The 16,397-nt window shown below is 54.2% G+C and overlaps 1 protein-coding gene across 3 annotated transcripts in view; it reads right to left on the bottom strand.

The window, feature by feature from the left end:
- The window catches only part of CASZ1 (castor zinc finger 1), a 183,324-nt gene that overhangs the window by 151,858 nt on the left and 15,069 nt on the right, over window positions 1-16,397 (bottom strand). Inside the window, exon 1 of one of the 3 annotated variants that reach the window (XM_080563625.1) lies at window positions 9,147-10,366. The exons of the other annotated variants lie outside the window; for them this stretch is intronic. The gene's annotated coding sequence lies outside the window, so the exon portion shown is untranslated. Of the gene's footprint in view, window positions 1-9,146; window positions 10,367-16,397 lie in introns of those variants that run through there. 3 annotated transcript variants of the gene reach the window in all.

Here is a 16,397-nt window from a genome sequence, read left to right as displayed (position 1 = left end):
AACCCTGCAACCAGCAACCTTTGTGTCAATTTAAGCAAATATTGTGGCGTTTCCATGGCAATCCCTGTTTTGAATATCCACTACACTCACTTTTTAAAGGGCTTTTCCTGTTTGCGTTTCAACTTCAAAACCTGTAAATATTTTCAGCCTTAACACATCCCTACCTCCCCCAGCGTCTGAAATCAGATGCTATCACAGCTCCGACACGAAGCCCTCTGCCTGCAGCACCCCAAAGCCGTGAAGATCCACGGCAGAAGGGGCCGGCAGCCCCACCGTGCCCGCAGCGTGCCCAGGGCCCGGCCCTTTCCCTTCCCAAATTTCCCTTCCCAAACCGGAGAGCGAAACGAGCCCTCGCAGACACGCGGGACCGACAGCACGGGCCCGAGGCGAGGAGCACACAGCAGGTGTTTTGCAAGCCTCCCGCAGCCCTGCCAGCTCCGGCCACCTCTGACCCGCCGCACCGGGCGTTATTTCTGCTCCGGCCTCTTCCCGTGACCCGCGGGGCCGCGGCTCGCCCAGCCCCAGCGCTGCCCCCCGGCCTGGCCGGCGCTTCCCTGCCTTCCCCTCTAACCCGACCCGACGGCGTCAGTCAGTCACGGTGATTTATGCCTCGCTGCGTCACGCGCAAGTTGGAGATGAAGAATTGTCAACCTCGTCCTCGCTTGCAGCCCGGGTGGAAGTTCTCCAGCGGCCTCAGCAGCAGCTCGCGGGTGCCTGCTGCATCGCCCTGCCCCTGCCGCACCAACGCGGAGCCCACGGGGAAAGTCCTGGTGCAACGCGCCCTGGTCAGGTGCCGGCATCGGCTGCCGTGCACCGAGAGGACGCGGTCGGTGTGGCTGGAGGAGCACGAGAACAGCTTCTGCTGCGTGCCCCAAGCGGGTTGGGGGCTCTCAGCCCCAAGCCCCTGCCGTGCAAAGCTCCGGCCCGTGCGCGCCCTCCCGGCCGCGTGGGAACGCACTGGTTAATTCGAGGTTTCCTGGCTGAGATGGATTTGTGCCAGGCCTCAAATGTTAGCTTAGTGCAATTTTTGGGAAGTCAATTTCCTTTGTTGTTGGGTTTTTTTTTTTGTATTTTTTTCCTTAAGTTTTTTTTTTTTTCCTCTCTTAATTTAAATGGAAAAGTAGGAGCATTCGAACGAGCGTCAGGACAGGGCCATCCATCCATGGACTGCCGTTCCCCAAGAGCATTTCGTGGGTACCATGGTACGTGCACGGAACAGCCATGGAAACAAACGCCAAGTGACTTCAAAAGCCGTTACGCTGCATGCCCGCGGAGGCAGCCCCGCGGGAGCGGTGCCGTCCCTCGCTCCAACCACGTCACTCCTCCGTCCTGACCACCGCTCCCGCGACGCCGGCCGCTTCTGATACCACCGGCAGATGATGCACGATACCTGCTGTCCTGGCCCCCTTCCAGCTCAGGTAATTACATCCTACAGCAGTTTCAGCTGGATATTTTATCCCTTCTTCACTTCCGGCCCTCTGCTGCTGCACCGGGAGTTGCCAAAGCACCGTCCAGATCCACCCCGGATGTGAGTGCGCGCCGGGGGCTGGAGGGAATTCTGCACATCCCCGCACAGAGCCTGCTGCTGCAGCAAACAACCTCTACAAACACGGCGGGATGTACCTCCTTACACACCCCATAACGCCCCGAGAACGAGGTGAGGAGCTGGGAAAACAACACTGGCGTGCCACGCCGGGAACCCACAATTTCTGGGCGCACGTGCTCAACGCTGCCCAACGGAGCAGGCGTCTGCTACGCGGACACCTGGCTGAAGTGGAGGCTCTCCTTCCATCCTAGGAGAAATTAAAACTCGTGGTGGCAACGGGGTAAGGCTGAAGACAGCCCCAGCCTGGGCAGCACACATCCCCTCCCTCCCCAGGGAGCCGCACGTTGACTTTCCCCATGACCACAAGAATTTGGAGCCCCGTGAAGCCGCCGAGGGCAGAAGGGAACGGCCCGGTGGCCACCCCTGCCAGGAGAACTCAGAAGCCCCCACGCCTGTAACTGGGCTCCATCAAACCTCTGCTGTGCCCTCTTCATCTTTCAGAAGGTTCTGGGCCAGATCCTCACCTGGTGTAAAATCGGCGCAGTTGCGTTGGCTTCAGTGAAGTCATGCCAATTTAAACGAGTCGGGGATCCGGCCCTCCAACTTACTGGAGCTGCCAGTTCTTCCCTTGGATAATCCCGAGGGTGATTTCACAGCAAGCAGCAGCACAGGCCCAGCCAGCCTGGCAGGATCGGCTGCGCTCTGCTACCCCCCACGAGCAGGGCGGTCTGGGGCAGCGTCCCTACGGGAGACCCTGCTGCAGCAAGGCCGGGTGGGTCACCCTCCGCTGCTGCTACCGGGCTCCCTTCTCTTTTAATGAGAGAGATAGAGACCAGAGCAGATCGCTCTAGGCTTCGGATGCAGGCCTTCTCCTTGCTCCGACCGTGTCGCCCAACACACCCAGCGCCTGGGCTCGCTGCGTGTTTTGGGGGCCAGGAGCAGAGCTGCTCGCTCGTCCAAGCCCAGCCAGGTCAGGGCTTCACTTGCAGCTCCAGGAGCAGCACATCCTCGTGCACAAACCAAACCTGGCCGTGCCTTCCTCATGCTCCCACCAGCCTTCGCTCCAAGGAAGGTGAAGAGCTCCATCAGAGCTGGCGAGGATGGCTACAGGTCCCCTCCTCGTCCCCGCTTCCCACCCGCCCGCAGCACGCCTCACTGCCAGGGAAGCGGGCGAGCCGGGAACGTGGCACGGCTTCAGCAGGCACCGGGTGTGCAAGAACTTTCCGTGCTCTGCCCTCACAAGTCCTTCGCTATCCCCCCCAGAGCAATTTTCTAGGCAACAGCGTGGTTGCATTCCCTTCCCTATCTCCTAATAAATATCATGCTAAGCAAGATGAGTATCTTCTTCCCAGACCAAGCGGCATGACCCACTTTCTGAATCAGGGCAGATGCAATTGGGCCCTGGAGTCCTGGACCCCTCCCAAAGCAAGGAGATTTTGTAACAATTACAGCAAGAAGCAGAAGGAATAGAAAAGTAATAAGTGATCAAAGAGTGCAGTGGTGGAGCTGAAGCTGTGGGGTAATTACTGCTCCTCGCCATCCCACGCTCTGGCATTTTCCTAGGACACTGAGGCAAGAGCCCCGTGCGCATCCACGACATCTCTCCTCCGCTGCCCTACATTCCTCAAAAGTAACAGGTCCGATTTCAGAGCCTGGCTAATGGCCCGGGCAAGGACAACTGCTGCCCCCCGACACCCACCCGGACCTCTCCCCTCTTCCTTTCCCTTCCCCAGCGCAGAGCAGGAGGTTTGAGCTGTGGCCCTCCGCAGAACCACAGCGTATCCCGGACGGGACTCTCTCCGAGTCCAACTCCAGCTTTAGGCACAGTGAAATGGAAAGTCCCTGCCCAGGACTCAAGCTTTGGGCCAGCAGGTCACAGAGCACAGAGGGGTGGCACGGTCGAGGTCCCAGCGATGCCACCCTCCCTTTGGGGACGCTCCGTTGTCCTGAGGAGCAGCTCCGTGCCTCCCCCGCCGCAGCTGGGATCGGACTGACCCAATGGGCACGGAAAGCAATTACCAGGAGGTGGAGTGAACATCGGCAGCGCTTTCATTGCTTGAACCCGCAAATAAGACTTCCCTCCCACAGCACTGCGAGGCTCCACAGCCAAAAGCGCACAAAATCCCAGGCCGACAAGCCGCGAGGAGCCTCTGCCCCAAGCAGCTCCTGCAGCGAGCTCAGCTCCAGGGCGCACGCAGCCACAAGCCCCCGTGCCCACGCCACGGTCACGCATTGCTCTCGGTTCCCCTGCCCACCACCACGGACATCACCTTCGCTGCCCGATGCGACGAGGCAGAAGCAACTCTTACAGGAATTTGCGGGGCGATTTCTCTTTAGTTCGATATAAATTAAGAAAAGAAAAACCCTTTCACCCAAACTTCAGAGATAAAGGGGAAAAAAAAAAAATCTTCATCTTAATTCAAAATCCTATTTGATGTGTCGTGGCATGAAAATGTTTTTCACTGCATTTTTTCAGTGTGATCTCATGCACCCTGCAAACGGGGTACGCCCAAAACACCAGGTATTTTATGGGACACAAACAGAGCGCAAACATACACAATTAAAAAAATGGGATTGGTAAATATTTAAATTAATCAGAGCTGGCATCTGTGCAGCCTCCCCTCCCAGAGAGGGAGATGTTTGCAGCTTTGAAAAAAAAGAGAAGCTAATAACATGACCTTTTCCTTCGTGTTTGTGAGCTCGCTGCAGCTCGGTGGGTTGGAGCAGCGCAGGCACCTCCCAAAACCAAGTCCAGCGAGCGGCCGGGGCTGCCTCCCGCCGGCACCGGGGGCTCGGGGCAGCTCCGGGCACGAGGACTGAGCTGCTGGGGGGAGTTGCTCTGACCCGTTTGCCCGTCTCACTCCGTAATGCACGGGTTTTGCTGCTTTTTTTGTTGTTGTTGTTGTGCTTTGTTTTATTTTTCTTCTCCTTTTCAGTTTAATTGTTGGAGGAGTTTATGAAGCTGTTTGCCAAAACACAATCGACTCCAGGGAGCCAGCTTACACAAAAAGGGTGTGCCGCCAGAGCCAGGCCGGGCAGCCATGGAAACCACCACCTCTTTGCATTTGCCCAGGTGAAGCCAACGCTCTGCGGATGGCTTGTGAAATCCGCAGGGACCTGCGAGGAAGCGAAACGCCTCCCTGCAAGCGTGCGCTGAGCGCTCACAACGTCGGCCCCTGCCGCCTGCCCCGAGCCCCCAGAAGCAAGGCTGAAGGCTCGCGCTCCCCCATCGCCGTCCTTGCTCCAACCACCACAAAGCACCCAGCGAATGCACGGGGCGCTCCGCTCGCACTCCTCCACGCTGGTGGCACGGGCGAGGCAGTCCTGCCCCAGCAGCACACACACACAGACTGGCACGCTCCAAAAACCCAGCCGGACGGCCACACGGAGCCACCTGTGTGCAAATGAAAGGCGCCCAGCACCAGCAGCGGGGCGTGGGGCTGGCGTGTGCCTCCCCGAGCCGCGGGACCCTGGGTCTGGCCGCAGGCATGGGGCCAGGGGGATTTTGCCTGGAGCACGTGGGTGGCCAAGAGGGACCCCGGCTGCGTTCTTCTCAGTTTTCGAAAAGGAACCTGAATTTTTGGGAAGCACTGGCTGCCGGGCTGGCAGCAGCCACCCCAGGAACACGGAGCACAGAAGGGTGTTTAACGCCACCCAGCTCATTTGAGCGTCTGCTCCAGGACGCTCCTGCTACCGCAGGAAGGGGCAACATCCATTTACTGCCCGCTTTCTGCTGCAGAAAGCGTGCTGAGGATTTAAAGGCACCTCGGGTTCTGGGACTGCAGCCTCCCTGGTGGGATGCCGAGAAGCAGAGGGCGCAGCCCTGCCAGGCCAGCTCCTGCAGGGCAGCACAGAGCATCACGCAGCACACGGCACGACCTGGAGAAGCTGACCTGGCTCTGAGAGAGCCCACAGGAACAAACTTCCAGAATCGGGCTCAAAAAATCAGCGCTGAGCAGATCCAGCGAGAAGCCAGACCTCCCTTGCTCTGACTTCACTCAGATGCATGACGGGGATGATTCGATCCCGGCGCTCTAAAGCCATCCCAGAGAGCCATCTGCGGACGGAGGCACCCGATACGCATCTGACACAAAATGGCTTCACCACGCGGCCCCGCTCGCGCCCAACTCCCCCTGGCACCGCGGCGGCTCAGCAGGTGCCAGCAGCGCCAGAGCACACAGGGGCGCACACAGCAGCGCACCGGGGGGGCTGGCACAGGCAGGGGTCTGTTACGTGGGCACCGACGTCTCTCTTGGTTCAGGGAAAGAGGGCAAGTTTCGGGAGCCCATCACTGCACGCATTTACACCTGAGTTTGTCTCCAGATGCAGCGAGCTGGCCTTCCCCCATTCGCAGCCCCTCGGTTTCCCAGGTGCTGCCAGCCAGACCCCACCGGTGCCACCCGAGGCTTGCCCTGGCAGCTCCCCGGCTGCCTCTCAGCCAAGGCACAGCACAGGCAGGCTCTGGCCACCGAGGCCGGGCTGTCCCCAGCCACCAGGGCCGGGCTGTCCCCAAGCACGGCCCCAGCAGAGCCCACAGAGCCGTGGGGGGACCCCGGCAGGGCCGCGCCGGGGGCGAGTGCCGGTAAGGCTTGGTGCGTCAGCCGTTCTGGCATCGACCTCCCAAACTCATTCAAATATTTCCTTTTTTTTTTTTTTTAATTTAATGTTCCCTATAATTCATCTGTCCCAAAAGATAATCAATAGAGGCCGTAATGAAAATTTGAGCCATATTTTATGATCCGCTGCAGGAGAAAGGGCCACATCAGCAGGACTAGCCTTGGCTCCCAGCATCGCTCCTGCGCGCGCCCGCCTGCTCGCTGGCCGGGTTCCCCACGTTGCCTGACTGTGGTGGCTGACGGGGGCACCCCTGGGAGAAGCTCGTGCCCTCCCCTCCGACTGCAAGCAGCCAGATCTGCGGAGGAAAGGTGTACGTGCGTAGGGGAGGGAGTGTGCAAAGGGCCCCGACCCAGCCGCCTCGGGGCACCTCGCCAGCATCCCAGCTCTGAAATCCTGCGGCCCTCTGCCGTACCCTGGGAGGAACGGGATGATCACATTGCAGAACCTGAGGAGTTTTTTCTGCCCTTCACAGGAATTCCCTAATCCTCAGCACTGCCTCTCAGGCAAGGTGGGCTCTGCGCTCCTCTTCTCCTGCTGGACCCATCACCATCATCAGGAGGGTGGTCGCTTATGGGGTAGAAGAGGCACCTGCTCTGTAGGGCTCCTGCCACTGCGCAAAGACCAAAGGGGTACTTGTGGGCTCCCCAGTTCACGCCCCGGTGCCAGCCTCCCCGCGCTGCTATGGGGTTTTCATTCCACGTTATAAATCCCACAGCACCTCCATCTATTCCCCCGACACACACCCAGCAGGTTTGTTTTTCCTGTACTTGGACGCGGACGCAAGCAGTGCTGAAACGAAGGCGAAAGCCCCGTCCTGTTCCCGTAACACCTCTGCACCGCGGATTCCCAGCAGCGGCCCCGTCCTCCCTCCAAAGGCTGGAGCATATTTCACTGCCTGAAGCTGCCGCGTCCGCAGGGAGCCGGAGGTAACAAAACCGTCTTGGACTTGGCCGAAGGAAAAATATCAGAAGCGAAAGGCCAGAGCGAGGAATTTATAACAGCAGCTAAGGCAGCAAAATTACAAGTGCCTGACCAGGAGCTGCCCTCCCGCTCAGCGAGTCACGTCGTGCGGCCTCCCGTGTGTCTCGGAGGGCAGGATGCTGCAGGGAGCGCAGCCAGAAGCTCTCTGCGCACAGAGCACCAGCAGCCGCACGAGCCCCCCGGCAGCGCTCAGCCGCCAGGCACAGGCTGAAGGCCAGGAAGGCTCCGCTCATCCGGGGGGGGCAGGCGGGGAGCTGGGAGGATCACCCCGCTCCAGACCGTTGCCTTTCCTCTACCAAACCGATCTAGTGACGGCAGGCAGGTTTACTGGTGACACTGCCTCCCCAGGGAAGCCAGAAAACGTTCCCACTCCTGTGAAAGATACAGACTGGCAGCCTGAATACCCACAACCAGCGGCCAGCAAGAGCCAAGCATTTCCACCTTCCCTTTCTCTTGGAAGCTCAGGAATAAACCATCTTTGTTTAAAAACATACGACACGATATTCAAATTAACTGTTGCTTCCAATACGTAAATAATGTGACCGAATTTGCAAGACGCGTGACGGACTGTGAACCCGAGGACACGGGCGAGCAGCCCCATGCTTTAACATCGGACAGGGGAGGGGACTCCAACCCCACGGCAGGACTGGGGACAGCACCGCGGTCCCTGAAGCTCGGTGGCAGCACAGTGCACCCTCAGCCACCCTCCCGCTGTCCCCAGCCGCCAACGCAGCAGTCCCCGCACCGATCCGGTCACCTGCCCGTGAGGAAAGCACGCGGGGACGCACCGTGCCTGGCGCAGTCTCCAACTTGCCCCAGATTTGAACTGGTGACCCTTACTAATATCATCCAGTGCCTCGATATCCTCGGGGAGCAATCAGCACGTTTTATTAACCCAGCCAATTTTAGAAGTGCACACGCAGTATTCTAGTTCCTCGGTACAATTACGCGGTACGGGTCTGGCTCCCGCGGACGCCCATGCAGGAGCGACGCGCTGCGCGACCACCAGCACGATGCTGAACGACCCCGGCTTCCTCAGAGCACACCCCGTGCCTGCAGACATCGCTTGCAGCAGGAATATTCCAGCCCGACATAAAGCCTCAGAGATCCCCACAACCAAATCCATTTTTTAAAATGACATGTTTCCACCTATTGGTCCCGGGAGTGAACTAATTGCTTTTGCTAGTTTTAAAAGCCAGAATTATTTCACTGGGAAAAAAAAAAAAAAAGAAGAGTAAGTGCATGGGAACTCGGAGATTTCTGATGTGAAGTCATCATGCCTGCAGACATAGCCGCTGCCCCAGCAGTCAGAATTCCAGCTTTACGGCACGCCACGCCACGCGGGAACCCTTCACCTCCCAGTGAAGTGGGGAAAAGAAGGAGTTAAAGTAACCTGACCAAACTCGAGGAGCCATTCAGCCAGAGCTAGGAGATAAGATTTCTGCCTGGGCTCTAACCACTAGGTTACCCCCTTCTTTGCTAAATAAAATTCTCAGTCTAAGGGGAGATTACTATTTACACTTAAAGACCGTTTCCCTAGCTTGTTTTGTTGCGTCCCCCCCCACTCCATTTTATATATTTATTTTGTGCAGATGACAGCCTACAAAAGGGAAGCTGCTCAGCAGGCATCAGTCCAGGACCAGGCTTCGGTTCCTGTCTAGTTCAGAGAAAGACTTGCTAGAGCCACAGGCAGCAAGGACCAAAATGTTCTGTGTCATCCTGAAAGGGAAGACAGTCTCGGCTCCCACCTCTGCCAACAAGCGCCCCCAGGCTCAGACACCCCGGGACAAAACTGCCCCCTTCTAGACCTACCTGCTCTGGCACATGGGCACTGGGAACTCCAGTCCAGAACGAGCTACTTACAGACCACACTAACATGCAAATTACATAGAGTAACAAAGCCAAAAATAAAAATCCCAGAAAAAAATAAAAGTAGAGGCACAAATTTCAGAGGAATGGTAAGAGGAAAGAAGCATGTGCCCTTCCAGAAACCTGTACTTACCTGCACCAAGGGGCAAAGACACATTTTGGGTGCAGATACACACCCTAGGACACGTGCATCACATCACCCCTGTGAAAACCAGTCCTCATTGTTGAGCATAGACCAAATGGGAAGCGAGAAATCCCTAAACACGGCACTTCTCCCAGGTAAAAGCAGCCCCACTGTTTGCTGGTAAAGCGTTAACTGCAACTCCTTTCCCCTGCTCTGAGGGAATTGCTTTTTATTTTGATGAGGCTCAGCTGTCTTTCAAATGAACCACAGCTGAAGGTGACCACCGCTAATTTTTTTATCATCATTTTACGAACATGTTGACCTTAATTCACAAATGCTCTACAGAGTGAATTTCCTTATATTTTACTTTTCTTACTCAAGTATTTCAGAGATGTGGATTTTTAAAGATGAGGATGAGAAGTTAACTCATAAAAACTTGCACTGGTTTAAAGCCCAGCAACCTCTTAACTATTTATTTTTATTTGTATTTTGTAGAAATTTGTTGCTAATCAAGTTATACTGAGCCAAAATAATTACTTTCATGTAGGCTATCAGTTTACCCACCACATCTCAAATTAAACTGGTACAAATGTTTTGCATGTAAAGGGCTTCAGATTATATAATACAAAGACGTCTGCCACCTTCTCCCTTTTCTCAGCATATATGCTCCAGATTTAATTTGGGCATTTATGTGCTGGACAGTGGGGAAAAGTCAGCGTCACTTGTGCACTCGGAGGTCTCTGCTGTCGTGTTTACACTGCAAATGAAGTTTGGAAAACTTGTTTAAAGTAAGCACTTTCTCCACCAGCTCACTGTTTAATGGATGTTTTCCTTTCAAGATTTTTATTTATAAAGATCCCGTTTTGTTTTCCAAAACGTAGGGTTTACGGAGGAAACGTTCAGCCCTCAAATCATCATCTCCAGGCAAAGTAAGGCTGCTCAAGACGTTACCCGCTTATTGCGCACACACACCTCTACACGGAGATTCTTAATCTTCACCCACCCAAGATTAAGACAACTCAAATTATGAAATCGATACCAATACAAACAGCAACATCTATTACAGCTTCAATGTTTTCATTATATTTTTTTCTAAACTATTAAAGCGGTATGATTTTAATGTGATTGTTGTTGTTTAAGCAGTACAAATTCCCAGTTGTTTGATGCTGTGAGTACTTATGCAAATGCCCCACTTTCCTTATACAAACCCGTCCTTTGACTCCTCATGTGAGTAAAGAAAATATTTGAGTGTTTGCAAGATGAGGATCCATTTATATTTAAGGCTCCATTACTGATCAGGAGGCAGAGTGTCCTTAAGGTGGATATAAATTATAGTTATACTAATTTTAGGGCCCTTAGTCTCTGTCCTAGTGATGTAGCAGAAGAGCTTTTGAATAAAGGAGATTCTTCTCTCACAGCAGTTTCAGTTCTTTTCTTTCATTAACCAGGACCTATCCTATATATATATATCTATGTTTCCTCTCCATATGCATGTCTGAATACCTCTTTGAGGTTTAACGCTCCTGCACCTAAGATTCAAACATAACAAATCAAAAATCATTTTGCAAGCAACTACAACAGGCATTTCCAGAAGTTACATCACATAACAAGTCATGCAATTAAACTTTAATGAAAAAATAAAAACAAAAACACCAAGAAGCCCCTAGTGCTTGCTTTGTCTTTTAAACAATCCATCATAAAAATGCAGAATGTTAAAATGGAAGCACCTCTGACTAAAGCTGTGCCGTAAACAATTTTTTCCTAATGAATTCCACCTCTTTACTCCACTGAATCAGCAGAGCCGGATGGAATTTCTCTCCCCTCTTCCTTCTCTCAGTAGAAAAAGGATGTAGTGCTGATAAAACTAGTAACCCATGAAGATCACTTCCCCGAGGTGAGATGCCTCCTGCCAGCACTCCTGCTCTCAGGGGGCCGCAGGCTCGCGGCTCCCTCCTCCCCGCGACGCGGTGCCTCTCTCCCAGCTGGCCCCTGGAGAGCAGCGGGACCTTGGGTGCCGTAACGTCTGAGCTGGGGCACGCAGGAAGAGCCTTATGGCAACTAGAAACGTTCATGCACGTGCATATTTCTCTGGCAAAAAAAGTACAGACCCAGTTCTTCCAAATTTCTAACCACCAGCAGCTTTGGAAGGCTTCAGCTGGAGCTGCAAGGGTCAGACACCTCTCCAAAATGGGTGCCTCGACCTCCATGCTCTGCTCCTCTTTTTTAACTTCACCTTCTGCTTATATTTTTCCACGCCTGCAAATGATATCCCTTTAAAATCAAACCTTTGATTCCATGTACGGTGAGATGGTATCATTCGATGAAAGGTAACTGTAGTTTACAGAAGGACATGAGAAAGGAAGGGGTTGTCATTTCCAAAATAATGTTAGGAAAGGAAAAAAGGAAACAGAAGACGGGTCACAGTTGGACATGGAAACCACTGAGGCCCAGGACTAGAAGAGACACAGGCACACGAGCAGATCCCCTGGCTCCGGCTCATCCACGTCTGCAGGAAAGGACTCGGAGCAGCAGAGAGGAGAGGTAAATTCAACCTGGTACGAAGCAGGACAGCTCTGGCCTTCCTGCATCTGTCACACACTTTTTCTTAACGTTTGCATTTCTGTGTTTTCTAAAGTGTGCAACAGAACCAAATGAAACTAAGATGAGCTTTAAATATTTGATGTAATTTATTTCTCACCAAGTTTTTCCCCATTGTACCTCTTTTGGACAGTAACATAACCGGCGTGACTTTTTGGTGTGACTAGCCCCTAAGCCATTACATCTGACTCTAGATACTGCAGAGAGAGAACGAAATCATTTAAAAATGAAAGTAAGGAAAATGCCCAATGGAAAACTTTCCTGGTCACATTTTTGTCTTTGAGAATTTTTTCCCTGTTCGTGTAAAAAGGAGAGTTCATTCGAATCAGTAACATTATTCCTTCCCCCACCTGCTAACGGGGATTTCAGTTTCTAACCAAGGCTGTGTTTCCTTAATATACAAAATAAAATGATTTTCAATGAAACCTACATTTGGATAGTTTTTTTTTTCTTTTTACAGCTCGCTGTATTGTGTTATGAAATCAAACATCTGTCCCTGTGAAAGGAGCCTTATCTCACGCTCACAAAGCACCTCTCCTCCCAGCAGCTCCAGCGGGAGGCAAGGTCCGTGCCGGGGCCACACAGCGCAGGTGGGGAAGGCGGCGCGGCCGCGGGGCACAGCCGGGAGCACACTCTGGGGCACGGGGACAGTTCCCACTGCCGAGCGAATTTCCCACTCCTGTGCAAAGAGACAGCTCATCCTTACAGGCACCAGCTGAGGGACACTCGTAAATTACAACATTAAAGAAAGAAAGTCTAAAATCTCCTGCAGAGAACTGGTGGTGCCGCTGAACTACTTCAAGGTGTGGGGCAAAATGCAGGGGCCTCTCCGATAGGCAAGGAACACGTGAGGCACTAGAATTAACACCAATTTACCTGGGAAGGCAGTCAGGTCCTTCATTCCCAAAACTGTCCAAAGGAAGAGCTGCAGGAAATCTAGAGGCTACCCCCGGTTTTAAGACAAATGAGAAGCAGCCCAGGGCAGATGCAACGTGCCAGTCACCAGTGCCTGGGTGACGAGGACACCCAGGCTCTGACCACGTCCCCACCACGTCCCTCAGCACAAGACAACACCGGCACGAGGCCGAGCACAGCAAAAGGCTCCCGAGCTGGCTTTCAACATGGTTTCGATGCAGGAACTGGAACGTGGCAAAGCCTCACCGTGCGCGTTTGGCACTATGCAGAGCACGGAAAGACTGCCGTCCCCCCCGGGCTTCTTCCCAGACCCGCCTGGCCCTCTTGCCTCTCCACACAACGCAAGGTTTTGGGCTTTCTCTTCCACGGACCACACTGCTTCCCCCAAGCTGAGCCTGCCATAGGTACAAAGGAGGCTACAGGCTCGGTGAGGGTGCAGGAGGTTGCCGGAGCAGCAAAGCCCCGTAGTGTGAGCAGGGAAGAAGAGATCCCATCGCGCGGGAGCTGGGCCGGGCTGTGAAATCTGCGATTAGGCATCTGGAAAGCCATCTGAGAAAGCAGGCTCGGGGAGGCAGTAGGGGACTGAACACCTCCTCCTCCCTGGGTGGCGAGCACTCCCATCTCAGCGTGCCCGGCCGCATCCTCCCGACCCCAGGTGTGAGACGGGCGTGCGGGGGCACAGCGGCCGAGGGCAGGAAGGAAGGAAGGGAGCTACAAGGAGGGGCTGGGGGAGCAGGACGAGGGAAACGAGGCAGGCGAAGACCGGGAGGCAGGTGACAGGTACAGCACTATCTGCCTCTATTGGCAGTATCTCAAAACACTGCTGGAAGCCACCTTGGACCAGAGAGCGAACCCGGGAGCCCCAAACTCTGGATGCGGGTGTGCAGTGAGCGCTAAATGACTGGCTAGGTGTCTCGCCAAGCAAAGCAGTCTCGTTCAGAGGCTGAACACAGCCACAGGACAGCTCTAACAACTCCACAAGAGCTTTACAGTTAACCTAGCTCTCTACTTCCACATTTCCACTCCTGAGCTTTCCGGTTTCCTTGAGGACGGTCAGCGATGAGCCCAGAGCAGCAGCCTGCCACCGAAACAGAGCGAGCGAGAGAGCTCGGGGGCCTGGGGGTTCCCACGACTGCCTTCGCCAAGCCGTTCTTCCTGCCCCGAGCCAGGAAGAGCTGCACGGGGAGACCAAACCTGCCCTGCAAAGTCCCAAATCCAAGTCATGCAAATTCCAGCCTTCCTCCAAGCACTGATACCAACACAGGGACTCTGACTTCATCAAACAGATGAAGGAAATGGGAAAAGGAGGGGGGGCCTTACTGCCTACACACACCCCACCTCGGGCAATAGAGGGGGTGTGAATAATGGAGCAGGTTCAGCAGCCAACAGCGTTCAGGGTCGAGTTAGTAATCCTCTTTTTCCATTTCCGTTTGCTATTTGATGTAATTATAGTTTTTGATTGAAATCCACCCGGAGTGTAACCCCTCTGCGTAATGTACTGCTTAAATCCTTGGGTACACAACCACGCTGCTCCCCAGACTTGCCTGGAATAGGAAACCATTTCAATGCCAAAAATAAGTCTTTGCTTTCTTTGGTAACGCCCTCGGTCTTGGCTCAGCCTCTGCTTCATCCACCAAAGAAGAAGGGCAGGGAGTTTGAGGGCTGCCTGATGCCACCCATGGGCTAGCAGCTTCGTGCTAGAAGTTGAGCCTTCAAGAGGGTTTACAAACGTCTGACGCTTCGTCAAAGCGCTAGGAGAGGTTGCACAGTGGCAAGAACACGAGCCCTGGAGCCTGGCCTCAATTTCCCAGTGGATTTGCTGCTCTCCGAACCACGAACACCAGCACAGCGAAGCTCTGTCCCGCCTTTGCGTGCAGTGCGTTCTGTCCTGACAAGGCTTCTTGAGACTAAAATGAACAGATGATATTCATGATCCGAAGGAAAGCTGGGAGATCTGCCTGGCTGCACGATCAGATAGACGGAGCTGGTTTTTCCTCTCCAGCTCCCTCCGTACCACCTGGCCAGGAATGCGGGGCAGCAGCTAGACCAGCAGCCCAGGCACCAAGCGAGTGCCTCGGCGATTACAAACCACGGCAGGAGCAGCCTGCAGCAGCGCGACCGGGCTGGCAGCAGAGTCACTGACGCTTGGGGACAGAGACTGCCAGGGAACAAGGAGTGTTTCAGGCACCCATCAGTCTGTTACCAGAAGGAAAAGGGTTCTCGGAGGGCTTCACACCAAAATCGGGACCTCAGCCACCGTATGGGCAGGCACGCAACGCGTAGCCTTGCTCCATAAAGGCAACCCATCCTGCGAGGTGGAGCCAGAAGGTGCCAGGACAATGACTTGAAGGCATAATTTCACTCAAGAACCAGAAAAAAATCTTCTTTTCACCCATGCAGGAGAAACATGGTTCCCCTGGTGCTAGCATTGCTTGAAAACAGAGCTATGTGTGCAGGTCCGAAGACGGTAACTGGAAGCCTTCCCTAGGACCAGAACGGGGCCTTTGGCACTTGAAAAAGTGACATTACAGCTGCAGCTCTGCCCCCTCGTTGGCACAGGGAGAACGAAGCTCTCAAAATTACCTTGTGAGATTTTCAGATCCATTGCAGGAACTTGGAAGGGTCCAAGCGAGCTGCCAAGCGCTGGATGCCTCCACACCTGGAGACGCCCGGCTCCCAAAGGCACGTAGCCAAGCGGCGCAGGACCTTTGGAACCACACACAGCTCCTCGGCCCCGATTCCGTGTCTTTGCCCTTTACAGCATCATTTATATCAAGGCTAAGCAGTGGCAAAACAGTGTGATCGAACAGCTATGGCAAACAACTTTACGGAGGTGAAAGGGACCAGATAATGCGCCCATCCCTTTCCATTTCACACCAAGGGAGTCCTGCCCGAAGGAGGTCACTGAACCGGCAGCCTCGGGGACCGGAGGCACCTCCGCGGGCAGCGCCGTGACTCAGGGGTGAATCAGAGCCCGGCCGCCCAGGGGCTGGGCTACGGCACCGAGACGACGACAGCGAAGCAGGAGAAGGAAACCAGTACAGGCGGCGTGAGCACGGGCTTCCAGGAGCTGGAAAGCAAAACCCACTCAAAGCCTCCGTGCTTCTAGGAACTCTGAGAGCATCCGCGGGCCCTGGTCACCATCGCCTCTTTCATCAGCAGGAGCTGTGGAGCCAGCATGGGGCACAGTGCGCCGCTCTGCCCCTTCCCGACGCTCACAACAGCTGAAGGGGCTCACCAGCAGACCTCGGCTTGCCCAGCAGCTCTCCCACTCGGCTCCAGCCCGTCCTCCCGGTGGTCCCAGGCAGGCAGCCCTTCTTCCTCCTATCAGACATCTCTGTCTCTCTGAAATATTCAGATGATTTGGTTTTGTTCTCCTCTCCCCCACATCAAATCCTCCCCCTGCTTGTGGAAGCGGTGGATTTCACCCAGGCACAGGAGGCTAATTTACACCCTTCAGGGTTTAAAATAGCAGTGGCGTAAATGAAAAGTCCAATTTCTTCAAATTTGCATTGTAAAACCATCCTTCAACTTCCTTGAAATAAATTTTACTATTTTATTAGTGCAAACAAAATGGTAATAAAACACTAATACAGCGCCTTGTATCCAGGGGAAGAGCTAAAATTAACATAGACCGAGCAGTGTTTGCTATTACATTCAATTACCTTTTTACTTGAGATTTACATTCTCATCCCCTTAATCTCCATAGTGGTGGCTTTGAAATCGTTCCCCACAGTCATTCCTGCG

This window comes from Anser brachyrhynchus, assembly GCF_964034855.1.
Source record: "Anser brachyrhynchus genome assembly, chromosome: 21".
In the NCBI taxonomy this organism is placed as follows: Eukaryota; Metazoa; Chordata; class Aves; order Anseriformes; family Anatidae; genus Anser; species Anser brachyrhynchus.
This window is presented reverse-complemented; position numbering and strand designations above follow the sequence as displayed.